This window comes from Aulonocara sp. 'chitande type north' Nkhata Bay, linkage group LG3 (assembly GCF_057382095.1).
Source record: "Aulonocara sp. 'chitande type north' Nkhata Bay isolate Kocher_YH1m ecotype deep benthic linkage group LG3, A_spYH_male_GT1.1, whole genome shotgun sequence".
Classification (NCBI taxonomy): Eukaryota; Metazoa; Chordata; class Actinopteri; order Cichliformes; family Cichlidae; genus Aulonocara; species Aulonocara sp. 'chitande type north' Nkhata Bay.
Window position 1 is genome coordinate 76,751,873 of NC_141346.1, and position 21,690 is coordinate 76,773,562.

At 42.2% G+C, this 21,690-nt stretch overlaps 1 protein-coding gene across 1 annotated transcript in view; it reads left to right on the forward strand.

Annotated features, from left to right (window-relative positions):
• The window catches only part of LOC147337064 (protein NLRC3-like), a 280,764-nt gene that overhangs the window by 80,796 nt on the left and 178,278 nt on the right, over positions 1 to 21,690 (forward strand). The gene's annotated exons all lie outside the window — the stretch shown is intronic.

Consider the following 21,690-nt stretch of genomic DNA (forward strand, 5'->3'; position numbering starts at 1 on the left):
CACAACAAAAGTCGCCTCAAGGCGCTTCATAGATACAGAGAAAAACCCAACAATCATATGACCCCCTATGAGCAGCACTTTGGCGACAGTGGGAAGGAAAAACTCCCTTTTAACAGGAAGAAACCTCCGACAGAACCAGGCTCAGGGAGGGGCGGGGCCATCTGCTGTGATTGGTTGGGGTGAGAGAAGAAAAACAGGATAAAGACATGCTGTGGAAGAGAGACAGAGGTTAATAACAGGTATGATTCAATGCAGAGAGGTCTGTTAACACAACAAGGGAGATCCAGGTTTCCCAGCTGACGAGCAGAGGGCAGCGGCTTCCACTCGTTTGAGCAGTTTGTTGCGTGACCTCCTGTCTCTCACTGAACTAAAATGCCTCCAAACAACAGCAAAATAGATGGCACTCACTCCAACGTCTTGCAGCAAAAACATTAAGTGATGGGAAGAACAGGTGATGGATGAGCTGCAGATGTAACCGGTGTGATTCTGCGTTGTGTCTGATAAAAAAGGTAAAAGAAAGAAAGACCTCCCAGTAAATAATTTGCCCACTCCAGCTCCTACGACCAAATACAAACAGTGGGGAAGAGGGTTAGTTCAACCCACCACAGCTCCCAAGCTAGCAAGGAGTATATATTCATGCTAGCATTTATGGCGCCTAAAACACATTTATGATACACACATACGACACACTTATAACATCTAACAAAAACAGGCTTAATAATGACAATAATCGAACTAAAATTGCAACCAGAAACATCCAGGTGGCTAAATATGCATTATATGTGTGTTTTAAAGTGTTGGAAAGAAATGACACCCACCTCTCCCACAGGGGGATTGTAGAAAAGGGGAGAGGCAAAAGGGGTACACTGTATTTATAGGATTGCACCGAAGAAGAAGAAAAGAACGAGGAGGGGCTCTAACTGATAATGAACACAACTACAGGCTTGGAGGTCCTAAAAGTCAGGTATAAAAGGAGCAGTTTGGGGGTTTAGAACACATTATAACAATGTGATTTATGACCCTGTTACACAGAGCCAGCAGAATGAGCTGCTGCCACCACCACAATCAATGGTGACGCCAATTTAGAAAGAGCCCCAGTTGATTCCACTCTTGCCAGATGCTGAATACACATCGTCTAAAAGTGTGTGCCATTGACCAAAGGAGGAGTGGGCTGTTCACACATGCCTGTGTTCTTATGGAGCAGTCTTTGAGGATGGCGAGTCCAGAGCTGGAGGTTTAGATCTAAGAGAGTGATCCAAAGTCAGGAGAGGATTACACCCAACCTTCAGAGATCTTCCTATAAGCCAGAACTGGAAGCAGAGCCACCTTTGGCTATGATATCTTTACTGGACCCAGTAAGTCCAGTCAAGGTCAAAAACGTGGTCAGTCCCCCATTTAGTGCCATAGATCTGAAACATAGTAAACAAAATGCTAGTAAAAAGTTACAAACATGTTCAAGTTACATGTCTACAACTCCACAACAGACATACTTTGCTACTGGTGCCAAACAGTACTGCAGTCTGTAGCTTTCCAGCCATCCTTTGAACGTCTTTGAGTTTAATGTAGCCAAAACTGGATTCAGTAATCAGTGTTTATTTACAGAAGCCGTAGAGTATGGCTGCCACATGTGAACATCAGTGACGGCTCATTTAAACTGTAGGAACGATTAACCCAACATCAGAAAAATACTTCATTTTACATTAATGTGACAAATTAACACTGCTGGGACTTTTCTGGTCCTACACTGTTCATGTCCAAGTCAACACATTGTAAGATTTACACGTGGAAGGTCATCTAAGCTGCTTATGTGGAGATTACCTTTCCTTTAACAACGACCAGTTTCTTCTTTTCAGTTTTCAGTTTTATTTGTCATATGCAAGTTAGCACAGGGTCAACATTGCAATGAAATGTGTTTGACGAGCAGCAGTCACTCGGCAGCTTGATACAGTAGGAGAAAATATAATAAAATAAAATAATAAAGAAAATAGAAAAATAGTAAGGAGCAAATATTAGAGAGACATGGTAAAAGAGAAAAGATGACTAAATATATTTGTATCTATAAATATATGTACACTAGTGATTAAATAAGAAAATCTTGAAGAGAAATATGACGGGAGGGCAGATGGGACATTGCACAGGAATGAGCAGCAGAAAATTTCAGTATTGCACTTTTAAATATAAATATCAATGACAATAAAGTGGAGTGACCAGTGCAGATTAAACAGAGTACTTGTGAAGCTGCAGGTAGCTTCTGAGTGCTGTGTTGTGTGTGTTTAAGTGTTGTGGTTGAGGTGTCGTACGGCTTGGTGGTAGAAACAGTTTTTGAGTCTTGTAGTCCGAGCAGACAGACTCCTGTAACGATGGTAACAAGGAGAACAGCTGATGTGCTGGGTGGCTGTGGTCCTTGATGATGCTGTGTGCTTTATGGAGGCACCGCTGGAGATAAATGTCCTGAATGGCAGGAAGCCTCGTGCCAGTGATGTGCTCTGCTGCCTTCACCCTCTGTAGTGATTTACGGCTGCTGGCAGAGCAGCTTCGTACCAAACTGTGATGCAGCTCGTCAGCAAGCTCTCGACTGCACACCTGTAGAAATTTGAGGTGATGTTGGCGTTCATGCCAAACTTCCTCAGCCTCCTCAGGAAGTAAAGCCGCTGGCGAGCTTTCCTGATTGTTCTCACCTCAAACACATTATTTACCCATCCAGGTGGAACATGTAGCTGTGCTCGGTTTGACAGCTTTCATCCTGGCAGCAGCGTCAGCTGAAGCATACAAGGCACACATAGATGTCACTGAGCTGGAGCTCTGGGAGAGACGTCGCCACTTTCAGGCCTTTAAACAAAGCTGTTGGAGCACAAGTCCCAAAGATTTATAGTTTCTCTTCATGTCTTCATTGTTCCTCCATGGAGAGATGTTCCAAGTAGCCTTGGCTCGAGACAGGCGTCCTGCAGGACTACCTACCAACTGTCCACTGTTTGCAGTCGTGGTAGAGTAATGTTGCCCACCAGTGACTGAAAACCATGGATTGGAGAAGAATGACAGAATTCAGTGACCTTGTGGGGCCATAACAGAGAAATGACAGCAGTGTAGTGGATCAAATAAAGAGTGATGATGTTATATTTGTGACTGTAGCAGGACCAAGGCTCAAAAGGTTGCAGGCGTTGTTAATTGAGCAGAAGATGGACGGCATCAAGCCCTCTCCTCGACAGCTACAGGATCACAGTCTGCAGGTTCAGTTATGCAACGTTTTAGCATCGATGCGTGAAGTTAAGAGCAGACAGGGAGATTATTTTTGCACTGGGCTGGAATGACTCAGTTTACCTGTCAAAGGCTATCACGGCTGGGAGAAAACCCTCAGCATTAGTAAAGAAGGACCACGGTGGCCTCTGGGTAGAAACACTGCAGAGTTCATGTGGATACGCTGCTGCATTAGGTCAGATAGAAATATCATAAAGCATCATTAAGTAAAAACGTTTATTAAGAACAAATGTTTAAATATTGTTAACGTGTTTCCCAGAAACATCTGTAGAGACAAAGAGCTTTCTGTTGTTGCTTCGAGGAAACAAGCTCTTCTTTTTAGTTTTGTCCTGGTATTTATTCCAGGACGGACTCATCCACTGAGCAGTGTTTGGGTTTCTTCGTTTTCCTCGTTCTGAAAGGAAACTATTACAACTTAAGCTGCAATACAACAGGAAGTTACTCATATATAGTAATTTCCCAGACCATATTAAAAATCCATTAACAGGAAATACAAATGATGGGACAATGCCACAGCATGGACATTAGAACAGTTGGGAAAATTTACCTGGAAAAAGGTGAAAATGAGGCTTCATTGAACTGGAATTACAAAGACCAGGAATGTGAGATCCACCAGCCACAACTGAGGGTTTTTACACGTCATATCCTCAAAGTAGAACTACAGTGATCAAAAGAATCGACTTTAATGTTATTCTTTCTTTATTTATGTCAGATTTAACCCCCCAAAAAGCTTTAATCTTTAACTAGTCTTTGGACGTAGCTACAGTACGGTCAGGTTGACAGTTTATGGGTAACATGTGGCCACCAGGCACTGCGACACACTTCCATGTTATATTACCTTGGCGTCCCGTAGGAATACAGGAGAATCATGTGAGGAATCTAAGAGTTGTTTCTTAATTCAATTCAGTTTTATTTACACAGCACCAAATCACAACAGCAGTCGTCTCAAGGTGCTTTATACTGTAAGGTAGCTCGTACAATAATACATACAGAGAAAAACCCAACAATATGACCCCCTATGAGCAGCACTTTGGCGACAGTGGGAAGAAAAAACTCCCTTTTAACAGGAAGAAACCTCCAGCAGAACCAGGCTCAGGGAGGGGCGGGGCCATCTGCTGTGATTGGTTGGGGTGAGAGAAGGAAGACAGGATAAAGACATGCTGTGGAAGAGAGACAGATGAACCGCTGAGTGTTGTCCCGTCGAGGTGGCTCTTCTATGTTGTGCATTTATGGCACCAAACCACAAATGCAAAGGAAGAAAGGGTCGAGGCACAGCACCCAGCTGCCTGACAATATTCAGGCAACCAGGGCCGTGCAGAGAGGTTTAAAGGGGCGGGTGCTCAAAGTTAGAAAGGGGCACATTGAACCAGGCTGAATAACAACAACACACTTTCATCAAGAATCTAATATGGGCAACAAGGCAAAGCAAACGTAGCCGATGCTTTACCTGATGGGTACAATGTTGCTGTTGAGGGGTTGCTGTGGATAGTGCTGGAGGGCAGGGCTGTGTTGATCTGAGACTGTAGACAGTAAAAAGTCCACAGGAGAGATGGTAGCTGATTAAACAAGTGTCGTGAGATAATAACAAAATGCAAAGATTGGTGACAGCGCTTGGAACCATAAGGCAACAAAAACTGTGAGAAATAATTTAGGCTCCGCCTGTGAATCACTCTTTGCTTCTCTTCTTCCTTCCATCCCATCATTTCATATATCACTCTGCACTTGCTGTCTATGTGAGAACAAGGCACAACTTGCTATTGCAATAAACTATAATCTAATTATCCACACCTAACAACTCCTGCACTTAATCTATAATAAAATGATGACAGAAAAATGTTATAGCCCTGCCTTTAGTAGCCTCACACAGCTCCTGCTGTTTCCTCCTCATGTCCTTACCAGCCATGTCTGCACAATGTTATATCATGAGTAATATTTTTTTTAAAAATCCATCTAAATAAAACACACACATGCACACACAGTGACATGTTAGACCTTCTTCAGAATACTGTATATACTATGGGCATCACGGTGCTGATCCAGAATCCTTACATTATTATTTATTACTAGAGCTACAATAATAAAGCAAAGAGGAGGGGGAAGTAATAAATATGAAATAATGTATTTATGATGATTCCATGTGTTTCACTATCCACTCTGTGCAGGGCAAAGCTTATTACATGTTTAAACTGTAGAGATACAATCATTTTACTGCTGTAACATCCAACTTTTGTCTTATTTAAAATATAAATCTAATATAATCTGCTTCTTAATGTATGTTCTTTAAAATACAGCTTGTGTTTTTAATATATTATAATTATAATAATTATTATGTGGACATGCATATTAGATCGTTTTTTAGTGAAATATAATCCCTCCAGAAAGGCAGGAAAAGCCCGGAAACTTACTTTAAAGCTAAATATGTTCTAAATACTTTAAAACTAAATATGTTCCCTAAAACGGTGACAGAGCTACAGACCCATGACAGCCTTACACAGGTAGCCAGCAGCTGTGACCAGCACTACTTGTGCAGTTAATAAAAGGACAGGTAATGTTTGTCGCGCTGTTGCACACACAGCACGCTCGTTTGTTTCAGTTCGTCAGTTGCAACAAGACAGCTTACCAACGTGTACGTAATAAGCTAATACTCCTGGGTGCTACACACTACAGTGTACGCTGTACACCTACTTACTGGTTGTGTCGCATCAGTCTGTGTCTCTGAGTTAACTTGTGTTTCTCCTACAGCTCCGGACCGCTAAAAATGCGCGTGCTCTTTGTGAGCTCGTTCCCGGCTCGTAACCAGCGCGTTCTGCCGTCAAGGGCGATCATTGGTTAAATGTGATCATGTGACTGATGCAAGCCAGATCCTTTTATTTAGCAAAACTGTGATTAATAGTTAAATATTATTGTTGAGGGGCACAGACAGGACTCCGCACGCACACACACATAAAAAAATAATAATCTTTTTTTTTTTTTTTAAAGTTGCCTCAACAAAAGGGCACCTTGGGCACCCATCAGGAAAGGGGCGGGTGCTCAAGCCCCTCTAGCCCCCCCCTCTGCACGTGCCTGCAGGCAACGTCCAAAGCCCCACAAAGGACCTACCAGCCCCCACACCCCACTGGCCCCGCCCAGATCAAGGAGCTGTCACAGCAGACAAAAATGTGAAGTCCGCACATAGTCGCCATGGCACCCACCAACCCACCACACCATCCCCCATGGAGCTACCAGGAGAGGCATACTGGCCCACTGAGGATCACAGAGGAGCAGACCCAGGGGGGCTGACAGCACAGCCCCCACCCACCAGTCCTGCAGCTTATTTTATCTTGTCAGCGTGAGCCCCACCTAAAGGGGACAGAGGGATTAGTGAGTTGCATTAGTGGGGCAGGAGAGAGTGAAGCAGGGGAGCCAATGTCACTGCGATACGACTCCTCAACACCATCCAGCCTGCCCCACCACTCATAATGAGTCCTGCTGTGCTCTGTAGCAATGATGCATTTTATGTGTGTGTGCCAGGTTAGTGCTGTGGATTCAAAGGAGCACAGTTCCACTAAACAGGAGATCAGGATAAACCCCAGTAACCAACCCTGCCCCCGCCATCACATATTCTCAATCCCAGCAGAGGCCAGCCCCACAATGACATGCCACACGTGATACACAGCCAACATTACTGTTATAATTACATCTTTATTACTTTCCTTTCAACCTCTTTATTTTGCACCTTAAACTTTCTTCGGTTGCTACAAGCCACAAAGTCCTTTATGGTTTGTCTCTGTTGTGTGGAGGGCTGTTTTTAAGAGCTCAAAAATGGGTGTATCAGAGTCAAACAGGCAGCACAGTGGAAAAGTGGTTGGCACTGTTTCCTGACAGCAAGAAGGTTCTGGGTTCAAATCCAACATCTAAGCTGTTTGCATGCTCTCCCCATGTCTGGGTCCTCTCTGGGTTCTCTGGCTCCCACAGTCCAAAGACGAGCAGTTAGTGGGGTTAGGTTGATTGGTGTATGTGCCCATGAGTATGAGTGTACACGGGTGTTTCTCTGTGTTAGTGACAGTCTGACAGAAGGCTGCATCCCTCAGCCTCACGTGGGCTGTGTAGCCCCTTTACCACTGCAGTGAGAGCTCAGACCTGTTTCTGGTGGGTGGTGGACTCCTCCAGGGCTTCCCCTGATTCCCCTTCTGCCACAGAAGACTGTGGCCTCAGAAACTCATATCTGCTTTTTGCAAATGAAGCGAACCTGTTGGCTTCATCAGCAGGGGTGGATCTAGAAGGGTGGCATGGGGTGGCAAGTGCCACCCTAAAATGATCCCTTGCCACCCCAAGTGCCACCCCAGTTTTGCATATGACAGTGTTGTTTATTAAAATAAGTTTAACAGTTTGAGCGTAGTTACAGTCAGCAGTGAATATAAATGCTAGAACTGGATATATTCCATAGTGTCCCCCCCCCCCCCCCCTCCACATTAACAAATGGTTCAGCCCATAGCAGGACGGCTTTCTTCTTGTTTTCAGCAGCAAGTGATGCTCATGATTGTGCCAGAGCACATTTTGAACAACACCATGGGAATTTTGGATTTTACACAGGTGGGTGGATGTTACACTGTGGAAATGAAGGAAGGTGAGTGTTATTAACCCTCTGTGGTCCACGGACACGCTGCACCTCCAGATCACATGACTGATGTGAGCTGACACAGCAACAAGCTGCAGCAACGCTGAGTCTGTTTCAGCCACATTGAAAGTTCGGACTTCAAAGTTTTTTACCAAGGGCGTAGATTGTCACGGACGGAAGTGACGTGTCCCCACCAATAATTTGATCTCTTCCAGTAAAGAAAATCAAACCCGATAGAAAGAAAGAAAACCGATCTGTCAGCGTCTCACCAAGCGGTGCACAAAGAGTTAAATTACTTCTACTGGAGTCCTGGTCATGTGACAAGTATGGCCAATGTGATTGGCTGAGCCTGTCAGGGAGCTCTGTTTAGTTTCAGCAGCGGCAAGCCTGCGCTGCGAGGAGGAGAGGAGGACGGCAGCAAAGAGGAAGAAGCTGGATGTAAGAAAGTGTTTTTCAAAGAAACCTGTGAGTCACTTAGAGCCAAGTTCACTCATAAAATGTGTCACAATAACGTTACAGGTAGTGATGGCTAAATGAAGCTTTCTGAAGCTTGTATTGAAAAACGGTTCATTACTCGAAGCTTTTCAACACAGTCCTCTCTGGTGACATCTGGTGGCCAAAAATATGAAGAGCAGCTTGAATCCACAAAAGAAAACCAACTGCTTCATAATGACTGCTCACTCTACAGAGTGGAGTTCTGTCTGATATTGGGCCGCCGCTGTGTTGCTTTGAACGTGTATTTTTTGGTGGTTAAAAAATGTGTTTTATTTGTTTAATAAATAGTTTTGACCGGTAAACTCTCCTTGTTTAAACATGCACCATGGTGTGGTCTTTCTTTGCTTGTGACTTCTTGATGTTGGTAAATACAATAATTGAAAAATACCACGTTACATATATATACATGTAATAATGTACAACACATTATGGAGTATGCTTCTGCTGTGAGGTCCCGCCTCCATGCAGGTATGCATTTAATCGCCGGAGGGGTATATTTATAAATAATATTATATTAGGGAAATTTTCCCAGACATATTTTTGACCTGGGGGTAGAATTGATTGTGAAATGGAAAATGCTTATGAACTTGCAAATGAAAAACATGATGCATTGACGGTAACCCTTTTTCATTTTTATTTAAGCAGAGAATTTGTTCTAGTGTGCGATGGCCGAACCTGTTCCTTTTCGTGGAGATCATTTCTCCTGCCTTAAGGAAAATCCCTTCACATGGCACAGAGGAGGCTGGAGTGCAGAGAAACTGGTAGAGATGCAGTTGTACAGTCTACCTGGGCCCCACAAACTATCAGCCAAAGAGAATAAATAAATTCAATTGCTGCACATTTGGCAGACTAACATTTTCAGATTAATTAAACAATAAAATATATATTTTTACAACATTACATGTAAAGAGTCAAGTGGAAGTTTTTCTAAAGTTATTTAATGATATTTATATTATGGAAGCAGATTTTTGACATTTTATCTTTTTCCCGTTTTCAGATATAATAAACACGCACAAAACAAAAGCAAACGGCCAGAACACAAAGCTGGAAAACCCACCGGATCGACCAAAATCAACTCAAAATTCTCCCACACAACAGAACCTCCTCTATTCCTCACTGGCTCCAAATCTCTCAGTGGAATGATCAGTGGTTCGCTATCTGTCACCACCAAACACTCCACAAATCCCGCGAATGATTCACTTCCTTATAAACCATTGAATCAGACACCGAAGCAGTTAGGTTCTAAATGAAGCTTCGGACGTCACTGATCACTCTGGCCAAACGAATCAAGCTTCGACACAGAGCTTCTGAAGCAGTGTGTTGATTTTTTTTTTTTTTGTCCCGTTTGGATCTATAGCCATCAGAATTGTTGTCTTAAGGCCAAGAAAGATGCCAAGCGGATTTATTTTACCAAGTGGATCATCATGGCCTTGCCATATTGGTCCATTTGATTGACCTTTATTATAATTATGAATTTATTTTATTTTCAGTTGCAAACGGGACAGACATGACTGGGGGACAGGACAGGGGGAAAGAATGAAAGAAAGAGAGGGAGAGAAAGAAAGAAAACCAAAGGGGAGAAGAGACGGTGAGAAGGGGGGGAAGAGAGAAAAAAACAAACAAATAAAAAAAACAAAACTCCTGGGTCACCTGTATGGAGAAAAAACCCAGAGGAGACAGCAAACAGCAAAGAGCAACATAATAAAAAAAACAGCACCATCACAATAAACTAGCTAGCAGTAGATATCAGTAGATACTAAATAATAAACGATATTGTGCAGCACGCAAGATAGACAGCGCACAGTGTGCTTTGAGGCAGCAGCCAAGAAAGCTGTAGTCCGTGTCTGTGAATACACATGTGTACACCTGTGTGCATACCTGTGTGGATCAGCATGCTTGCATTCCAAAGGTTTCTCCATGTAATGATCTGCTAGAGGGTGTGGGGGGGCCACAGCCCCGTCCTTTATGGTATCAAGCAGGTATGGAGGAGATCAAAACTCCAGACATCCAGAGGCCCCCAGAACACAAGAGACCAAGGAAGACCCACAGAGGGGCAGCCGCGCCACTGTCCCAGAAAGAGCTGAGGAGAGTCCCAGATGAGGGCTCATTCAGCAGCCGCGGAGCAGAAGCCAGGGGGGGTTGCAGTGACGCGCCCGTGAGCTCCGCCGGCAGCCAGCCGTGCCTGAGTGACCGAGCCCCAGGCCGAGAGGCCGGGGGCACCCCACCTCCGAAGTGGCCCAAGCGAGCCCCAATAAGCGGCCGCCAAGGAGTGAGCCGGTGTGTGTTGATTTTTTTGACACGCACCGGAGCTTCAGCTTCAAGCGGACCATCAGCACTGTTAGTTCTCTCAGTCTCAGAGCAGCGTTTCTAATTTTGATTGAAACTGTCAGAGAAAACGGCAGCCTCGAGCAGCCCGGATATTAGTTTACAGAGGCTGTTAGAATTATATGTCTAATGTTAAAATGTTGGTGACACAATAATTTCATCCTAATGGCACTGACGTATTCATAGGGTTAATTTTTGAGACAATATATCATGAGGTAGTCACGATTTTGCAAATTTTCCACCTTGTAGTGCAGTTTGCACAGTTTTAAAATGCACTCAGCCTACAAACATTACTGACGAGTCAGGATCTGCACAAAGTGACAGAAACACTGAAGCAGCTGCACATTTTATTCTTATTGTCATGTTTGTCCTGTTTGTCAGGTGACAGAAGAACCAACACAGAGCTCAGAGAGCAATGGTGACACAAGGTCACAGGTGAAACTGGAGGATGACCTGATGGTTCATGACTGTATTTGAAGCACATGTGTGACTGCATGTATGTGGAGTGTCTCACTGTTATTGATCAGGTGACAGAGGCAGCTCTGCCATGTAGCTCAGAGGTGGAGAGGAGAGCTCACAGGTGACTGTAGATTAACTAGTATTTATCATGACAGTTGTCAGGCTGCTGATGTAAACTGATTCATTAGTGTATGTTTGACAAAGAATCTGAATTGACACGTCTCACTTTTTATATGACACGAATCCATGTGTTACTTTATCAGGTGACAGTATGTCCTAGTGCAGTCAGAGGGGAGGAGCCAGGGCCAAAGGTGAGGCCCATCAAGCACAGAATAATAATTTAATCTGAGGATAAAACGCAGGTACTGAGGCTGAAAGAAGCTTCAGTGCTCTCAGAAGACTAAAAACATGCTAAGGTCAACAATGACTCAAACGAGATGAAACAATGCTGCTGTGTGTCCACCAGCAGAGACTGGACAGTATAGATGGAAACCAACATGCCAGCAGTTTGTCTCTGTTAGTGAGAGGAGCAGGCCTGTGTTTGGCTGCTTCACATAGTGGACACTGAGTTGTTGTGTGGGACACCAGTAGGATTAATGTCTGTTGCTGTAACAGCAGCTCATGTTTAGAATAAAAAGCTCACTGATCTGATCGGGGCAACAGTGCCTAAACTGTTGCATCATGTTGCTGAGAGATCTTTTACTTTGTGGTCATCTGAGATCATCATCAACTTTATTTATAAAGCACTTTAAAACAACCACAGCTGACACAAAGTGCTGTACACTGGAACTGTAAAATAAAATTACATGAGATATAAATAAAACACAAATAAAAGAAGAGTGAAATCATTAATTAAATAACTACTTCAATTAAAAAAGAAACTAAGTCTCACTGAGGTTAAAAGCCAAGGAATAAAAGTGGGTTTTAAGACGTGATGTAAAAGTGGACAGTGAAGGGGCCTCTCTAACGTGCATGGGCAAATTATTCCATAACTTTGGACCACAATAGAGAAGGCCCCGCCCCCTCTGAGCTTCCTCCTGGATCTCGGTACCTCCAGGAGCAGCTGGTCAGCTGACCTGAGAGACCGACAGGGTGTGTGGGGATGAAGAAGCTCAGAGAGGTAAGGCGGGGCAAGACTGTGAAGGCATTTAAAAACAAACATGAGAATTTTAAAATGAACTCTAAAAGACACAGGCAGCCAGTGCAGAGAGGCCAGCACGGGGGTTATATGCTCTCTTTTTTGAGTTCCTGTTAGGAGTCGTGCAGCCGCATTTTGAACCAGCTGCAGACGTGAGAGCAACGACTGACTGACCCCCACATAAAGTGAGTTACAGTCGTCCAGGCGGGAAGAAATAAAAGCATGGATCACTGTTTCAAGGTGCTGCCTCGAAAGAAAAGATTTTACTCTTGCCAGTCGCCTTAAATGATAAAAACCGGACTTCAACACTGCTCTGATTTGGTTGTCCAATTTAAAATCACTGTCCAACTTAAAACCAAGGTCAGTAGATGAGTAGTTTTATGGACAAAACCCACCAGGTCATTCAGTGTTCCCTTAGTACACTGAGTTCCCTTGTCTAGTTCGCGTCTATGTGTATCCTAAGTTCCTATATCCCCGTGTTCAGTCAGTGTTTGTGTCTGCCCTGTTCCCACGTCTCTGTTCCCTTTGTTATAGTGCCTGCCCGTGAGTCTGTGTTATGTTTCCTGTTTTACTTTGAAAGTCCATGTCTGATGTTAATGTGTCTGGTTTTGCTTCCTCTTGTCTCGTTAGGCCTGATTTGCCCCAGCTGTGTTTCCCTCCTGTTACCCATTCCCTGATTGCTCCCTCTGTGTATTTAAGCCCTGTGTTTCTCTGTGTCGCGATCTACTGTTTTCACACAGCCACACCTAACAAGTGCTAATGTATCAGAGATGTTGGTGTACTATTACTGAAGTAATGATGTTAAGTCCTTAAAGGCATATTCTTTATTGTCATGACTGTATTTGAAGCTATTTTTATTTTTGTATGATACCTGATTTATATGAAACATGGCTGCAGTAAACTAAAGTCTACAATACTTAGTCAGCCATTTGCTTAATAGTAATTTAACATTATATCATTCACATATAATATAATTCACATCGCACAGAGACTACAAGCCCATTATCATCAATGGAGCTCCAGTGGAGAGGCTGCAGTCCTTCAAGTATCTTGGTGTCCACATCTCCTCAGACCTGACACATTCAGGTCCAGACCAAAAAGGCTAGGCAGCGCCTGTATCACCTACGACAACTGAGGAAGTTCAGGGTCTCTCCAAAGATCCTCAGGATTTTCTATACAGGCGCTGTGGAGAGCATCCTCACACAGAACATGACATCGTGGTTCGGGAACAGCTGTGTGAAGGACCAAAAAGCTCTCCAGAGAGTGATCCGTACAGCAGAACGCTGCTGCAGGATTGCTCTCCCCCCGCTTCAGGACACCTACACCAGGAGATGCCGGACTAGAGCAGATACTGAAGGACCCGTCCCATCCTGGCAACAAACTGTTCCAACTTCTGCAATCTGGTAGAAGGTTCAGCATCTTCCGGGCAAGGACAGAGAGACTCAAGAGGAGCTTCTATCCCCAAGCCATCCGTGCCCTAAACACACACACCCGCCCTCTCACATCATCTATAACTGACTGAGACAGGACTCTTCCAGACACTAAACCAAGGCACAATGTACATTTCAATTCCTTTAACTTTAAATATGCTTATATTGTCTATCCTGTAAAATAGTCAGACGTCTATTCATATTAATGTACAGAATTCACCTGCTTGCTGCTACTACTATATATATAGTATATATATATATATATATACTATATATATATATATATATATACACACATATATATATATATATGTGTATATATATATATATATATATATATATATATATATATATGTGTATATACACATATATATATATATATATATAGTATATATATATATATACTATATATATATATATATATATATGTGTATATATGTATGTATATATATACTATATATGTGTATATATCACTGCTGCCTGTAACTACGCTCAAACTGTTAATGCGATCTTATTTTAATAAACAACACTGTCATATGCAAAACTGGGGTGGCACTTGGGGTGGCAAGGGATCATTTTAGGGTGGCACATGCATGCCACCCTTCTAGATCCGCCCCTGAAGACATCACATGTTTGCAAAAGTGCTCTAATGTTTTCGGAGACAACCCCTTGGCTTCCGTACTTGCGCATCGCTGTTCCACTGATGTATTGTTGTTCTAGTTAGAGTATTGTTGTTAGCCTATAGCCTATCATTCAGCATCGCCTCACTCAAAACGCGCAATGGGTGCTTCGACTTACGAAAATGTTCGACTTACGAAAGACCTTCGGAAACGAATTAATTTGGTAAGTCGGGGTTCCACTGTACCTTACAGTGTAAACAAGTATGACTAGGTGTCTGTTGAGTCTCAAGTAAGTTGCCTGCAATGATATTTAAAGTCCAGCAGGTGTCAGTATGGAGCAAAACAGCAACACTGTGTCGACACAGTATCGGTACAGTTTGGGGAATGTGCTGAAACGCTTCACGAAGCCTCATCTACCCATCACTAAACAAAACTAACCTCAAACCTGAAATCCTTAGAAAGATATGCAGGGAGACGTGAAGGAGACGACACAGACGAACCAGCGACGAACACGAGACAACACACACTATAAATACACAGAGGGGAAACTACACACAGGAGGGAGGCACGGCCGATTCTGATTGACAAGACGAGACAGGGGAAACGCAAACTGAACACTCTGGCATAAGACACAGACCTTCACAATAAAACAGGAAATGCAGAAGGAAGCCACATAACAAACCCTAAAACTAGAACTCAAGAAACACTAAAAAACTAAGGAACCATGAGAAGGAACCAAAACTCAAAAAACACTGGGCCACCCACCCAGGACCATAACACTTCAGATCTGAGCAAGCACGCTGCCATGGGAACGTGACATTGACAGAGAAACCCCCGGATCCTCCCCCTGACATGACCGCTGTGGGCAGACCTCCACCCGCCCCACTCGGGAGTGGAAACACAAAACATTATTTTATGTCATGTGCTGGAATATACAGGAAATAGGTTTAAATGTTAAACACATTTCATCAAGTCAAAAACAGCTATAATATAATTTAATCTTTTCTTGATGCATAAAATAAAAAGATTAAAAACAATAAAACAATTAAAAGAAAGGCTTTTTAATTTGATTCATTTCTATATGATGGATTATGCAGAAAAAGTCTCGGGCTGAAACGTCTACTTTCTACTTTATTACGTATTCAAGTCGTGTTTTTTTAAAGAGTAAAGTAACCAAATACTTTTGAAAATAAGTAATCAGTAAAGACATGGGATTACTTAGTAACTGAGTACTTATTTCCAGTAACTTGAGCAGCACAGCTTGTAATGAAGTAAATGTTGTGTATGCTGTGAATGAAAGAGAGCCTGGTGAGGTGAGTCAGTCTTTACACAGCTCTGTTAACAACATGTTGTTGCTGCTGCACAAAGATCAGGAATGCTGCAAACTGAATCTCTGCTGCAGGCAGTGACTCGTTTTTCTAGTTTAAACTTCCCTGGAAGATTGTTCAACTTGAAAACAGCCAACATCATTATCAACACCTCTCACTGTAAACTCAAACCATAAAACCCTTAAGGATCCACGGCCTTATGGTTCTTTAAACTGATGATCTTAAACATGTGAGCTCATCAGAACTGAAAATGAAGACAACCAGTTGGCTCAATTCTACCGAGTGCAGCTACATTTCAAGCTTAAATACATTTCTCCTGTAACTGTGTTTTCTTGGCCTCCATCAATGAAATACTGCACAGTTTATATTTAATAAATATGCAAACATTTTAAAAAGAAAACATGTTTAAGATAGTGTAAGTACTGTTGAATATGTTAATGGCAGGTTTGATGAAATGACAAACGTGGTCAGTCTGATGTATGATCTGATGCAAACTGCAGTTCTGTTAAATACTGTGTTGACATGTTGATGCGTCACAAAGATCAGGTCTGCTCCAAATGAAACTCTGCTGCAGTTACCAGTGTTTCCAGTTTAAACTTCCATGGAGACTGTGTGCTTGGCTGAAAACAGCAGCATCATTGAAACACGTCTGATTGTCATGAATATGATGTGAGAGCGAGCAGAGAGCTGATGCTGACTTCAGTAAAGAGTTCAGCTGTGACTGACTGTGTGGATTATATATGTTATACCTGGAAGTGTCTCTGCATGTCTGTGACTCTGGATTAATGTGATCCGTGAACAACTTTGTGACGTCTGCATGTTAGTGATGGTCTCACAGTAAAGTCTAGAGTATTACATGAAACACAACCTTATTGACGCCACTGATTTGTGTGTTGTTTCCCAGAACACGCGACTCTTAGCAAGACATTCTTGGAGATACACGTTTACCTCGTAAAGTCTGGTTAGCGTTGCTGAAAGGTTTTAATTCAACCCAAACGATGATGCTGAAATAAAAGTCCGAGACAAAACTGTTTGGTTCCAGTGTGTCCAAACTCTGATCTTGTGTTTCCTATATTAGAGCTGGAAAGCTGCTGAACACATTTCCATGTTAGTTCCTGCAGCAGCCACTGAAACAGCATTTCTACAGTCCAGCACTGATTCAGCTCATAACAAGGTTCAGGTTGGTTCCTGCTGTAGACTCTAATAAAAAATGACTATCTATTACAAACCAGACAATTTTTCTTGGATTGACGTTTTGTAAATGTCCACAGCAGTAGGTGGAGGAGGAGGTGGGGCCCTCAGGCAGCAGACTCTCTTTGTAGAACCAGGAAACCAATCAGAAGGAACTCGGGTTAAAGAGAGCGAGGAGGATTCAAATGCAATGATATCCTGCTCAGCTACAGCTGAGAAGTTTCCTTATGAGGAAGTAGGAGAGCCGCTGACCTTGGCTATTAGCTCCTTTTCTCAAACCTCAGCTGTTGCATTCTCCACAACTGTTACTCCACCACGTCCACGTTGGTCAACGATGCATGAAGGGACTCATGCTGTTTAGAGAGGGAGAGAGTAATCTCTGGTTATTTTATTGCTATGGTGTTTTATTTTAAATGTTACTTTTTGTAGAGCAGTGAGTTTCCCCATGTACCATGAATGCACCGTAGAGCTGCTCATGGTTTCACTGCATCTGTCTACATGGAGCAGGGTGAGTTTCTCTGTATATAGAGCCTGTGTTTCTTTAGCTCCATGAAACGAGGCACTGATTTTGTTTTGTAGACGCACAAAGCTGTTGTCAAAGTTTCTGTCCAGTAACGTGTTGAACCACAGAGTTTATTCTGTGAAGAAGATCCTGGTGAATCTCGTTTATTTGCAAATTGAATTGTGGTTCACAGTCCGGTGTCTGACTTCTAAAACCAGTCAGGATACGACGTTTTGTTGGAAATGTGATTGTAGAAGCTGCTAATGATTTCTTAGCTGTGTTAGCCTGTGAATGGATGCTAGCGTATCCACATGTGCTCCCTGGGCTAACTTGTGTTGTTAGTTTCAGCTAACACACCATGTGAGACACTTTCCATGGTTCCTTTGCACTCAAATGTATTTTGTTATGGCCAATAAGAACTGCACAGATGTAAGATATGTGGAGACAAAGACCACAGCAAAATTAGACTTTTATTGCATTTTGTACAGATGTGATACAGGAACCATCAGTTGATTGAAATATGTGCTTAATTACAAGTGAAGTCACCGGTTTCCTTGGAGGCTGTAGATGCAACGATTCACCTCTAAAAGGATTCAGTTTTTCTAACACCGAGATCTCAGGATGTTGCTACTTTATTTGATCTATTTATTTATTTATAGCACTTAACAAAACTGATGTACTCAGCTGAGACGGACACAGGGTTCATACGGGTGCTTGAAATCCGTGAAAATCCTTGAATGTTGTCTTTTCAAGGTTTGAAAAGTGCTTGAATTTCAGATGTGGTGCTTAAAAGTGTAACTGTATTTCATTCACCACAAATAACTATCTGGTTGAATGCTTTTCTTGTCAGATATAAAAATAAAATGAGTCGCAAAATGTAAAAGCAAAATTTCCCCGCCTGGCTGCCTTGCGTCTGTTTCACCGTGTGACCCCGCCCCTCCGTCGGACAGTCGGGGATGAGTGCGCTAACATACCTGTAGGTCGCTGTTTTAATGAGTGTTTGATGGAACAAATGGCGGAGTTTGCGCTCTCCAGTCATGATAGGTGAGTGCTAGTAAATAATTTTCCAGTATGTGTATGTTACACACGCTATTTTTAAAAAATTATGATTATTATGTTGCTATCAAACTCGCTGGAGCAATGATCGAAATGCACTGAGTGTGATGCAGTATGGCAGCGCTGTTATGGAATATGCTGTGAACATAGCTAACATCACTTAGCAGTGATATGAGTTAATTTACTCAAGTGAAAACTTTAAACATTAGCCCGATACATAACTATCAGTGTGTGAATGTGTGTGTGAATAGGTGGATGATTGTGTAGAGTGTAAAGCGCTATACAAATACAGACCATTTACCATAACTAGCTAACTTAGGCTTTCTGATTAACCCTCTGGGGTCGACGGACCCAGAGTCTCCATTTCAACTTGGGTCGAACGTGCGGACTTCAAACTATGTACCAGCTTTTAAATCGTGTTGATAGGCCTCGTAAAACTGATGTTTTTTCTGAATAAAACTGGCGTTTCCTCCGGGAAGAAACGGTAAAAACGGCGTTTTCTAAGGAGAGCGCTAGCAAACACGCTTTGATTGTGAGTGAAAAAAGAAAAAACACTCCTTCCCTATTGGTGGAAAAATGGACCAATCAAAAAATGATATGGCAACATGTGGCATGTTTTGAGAGAGAGAGAGAGAGAGAGAGAGAGATTTGATAGGTGAGAGGTTTGTGACGTTTACCGTGTTTGGAGTCTCAGGTTAGTGTGTTGTCTTGTGTAGTTAGTGTGTAGTTGTTGTTTTGTGTGTCAGTTCTACTAGTGAACGCCACAGTTGCTGCCTTAAAGCCACCAAAGGCAGGTTGCAGTGTAAACGCTGACACAGCTGCTGTCAGACCTGCAGGTTTATCCCTGTGCTGTTCTCCTCTGTGTCACAGTGACACAAACTATTTTTTGGAGTTGCATAAATCATTCGTGTGTCTTCTTCTTTGATGCAGAACAGCTGATTGTTCTGTACATAGTTTGAAATGGTTATATGAAAAACGTCTGAGCCTCGGCTGCATTTTTAGCTCAACAGTACCAAATAACTTTGTTGTTTGCAAAACTTGTGCATATTTTTTAAAAATGCACAATTTCTATTTGCATTTCAAGTTACGAAAATGATTTGTTAAACATGCTTCTGGTTTTTACAGTCAAAAATATCACTTTCTACTCATGTTTTAAGCACAATATTTACATATTTACAGTTTGTCAAAATGAGAAAATAACAGTTTTAAAGGTGAAATCTAGAGAACAAATCAAAAGTAGTCAGAAACGGCCAATTACAGCCTGGACCCCAGAGGGTTAGAGGCTAAAAGCAAAGGTGTCACCAAGTACTGTTTATATTCGTGTGTACAGCTGCAGCTTCTTTGAGTATTAACTTGGTGCCTTTGGGTGAAATAACGGTAATGTGACCGATCCATATGGTCACAAAGAATAGCCTCTTGTTTCTGTGCTACCAAAGTTTCATTCAAACTGTTTATCATCAGCACCGACACATCAAACTACTTAAAGATTATAAATGTCTTCAAGCTCACACTGAGGCCTGTGGGGCACAATCAGCCACTGCGACAGTACACACATTTATGTGTGTTTGTATATGAATATTTCATACTTACAGGCTGCCTGTTTATTTAAGGGAGATGAACAAAAAAGCTTGAAAAAGGACCTTGAAAGTGCTTAAAAAGTACTTGAATTTCACCCTGAAAAAGGTGTATGAACCCTGTGGACAGCGTGCCTGACACGTATCACTCACACGTTTTATTTTAGTAGGAAAAGTCAGACTTTGAGCTGTGACATTCAATCGTTGCTTTTTCTCGGTGAGAATAGTATTTTACATGATTATAATAGAAAACTAAAATCTTTGTAGATGTTGACAAACATTAAAAACTGAACAGCTGTAAGCAAACAAACACCAGCTAACACGTAGATACTAAACCTTTTTATCTCACTGCAGTGAAAATGAACTGCAACATTAATTTGATGACATTAAACTCAATTGATTTTTTCATTTTCTATACTTTAGGTGAGCAACACACGAGTTATTGTGACATTAAAATACAAACGAGTCATTTGGGGATTTTGTTTCCACCTCTCATGATCTTATCTTAGGTTTGACTGGTCTTTATAAACAGCTCCACTCTGCCTGATCTGAACTGTAAGAGTTGATAAAATCATTTTGTATGTTCCTATTTAATGTCAGCATGAACACAAGTTTATGTGTCTGCATGTTTATTCCTGGAGGTGAGCCTGTATATGACAGCACTGTTTAATATTATATCTGCTTTAATACAGATGCTTAAAAAGGTTAAAGTCCTGACTTTGAGTCTCCACTGTGAGAAGCTCAGCAGCTCTGAGAACTCTCTAAAGTCTTCTTCATCCTGATCACCATCTTCACTCTGTTGGAGCGTCCATGAGTGTCACTGAGTGTTCTCAGTAAAGTTTGTTTGAAGGAAAAACACCATCAGTCTGTTAAGTCGTGTGGAAATGTGGAGAGTCTGTGAGCTGCATTCACAAACAGGTTGGATCACTCTGAATGACAACGATTAGAGGAGGGTCTTCCATCAGTACCAAGCTCTGCTGATTTTCATTAATAAAACTTAAACCTGCTCAGTGAAAAACAGAGTGAAATCAGACAAGACTGAGTCCACTTTTAACTTTGTTTCGTCAGATTTAACAGGAACTCATCTGAAGATCAGCCTCCTCCCTGTACAGGGAAAATTCCTATCAAGTCTCCACCTGTCCTGCTTCAGGTGAAGCCCCGCCTCCTTCCAGGAATCACCTGTGTGTCTGTGTTTAGTGTGCAGCTGTGGAGCTTGTTGTTGGTGTGTGAAGAAGCTGTAAGTTTGCTCTGTTTCCTCCTTTAACAGTTTGTCTTTAGGAACTTTATGAGCAGATCAGGAAGTGAGACGTTTGTATTTACATAAAATAAAACCAATGAGATGATTTGATGATTGGCTGAATCCACTCTGGTTATCAGTCAGTAACTCTGCACTCAAACATTTGTCTTTGATAAACAGTTTAAAACGATCTGAATGAAACTTTGGATCCAACATCACTGGTGGAACAATGATCGTCCCTTTAACTGGAAACAGATGAAACCAGTTTGTTCTTCAGAAGCCGACATTCAGGTTTTACTGAGTGACGTCAAAACAACATGAAGCTGCTCCAGCTCAGTTCAGGGTCACTGCAAACAGAGATAATCAGAAGTAAATACAGACTCTCTCACACACCATCAATATTTAAGGATGTTTTCACTGCGGTTTAAATCCTACATATACTTGATGTTGATGCAGGAGTAAAGCCTCTCAGAATCAAACACA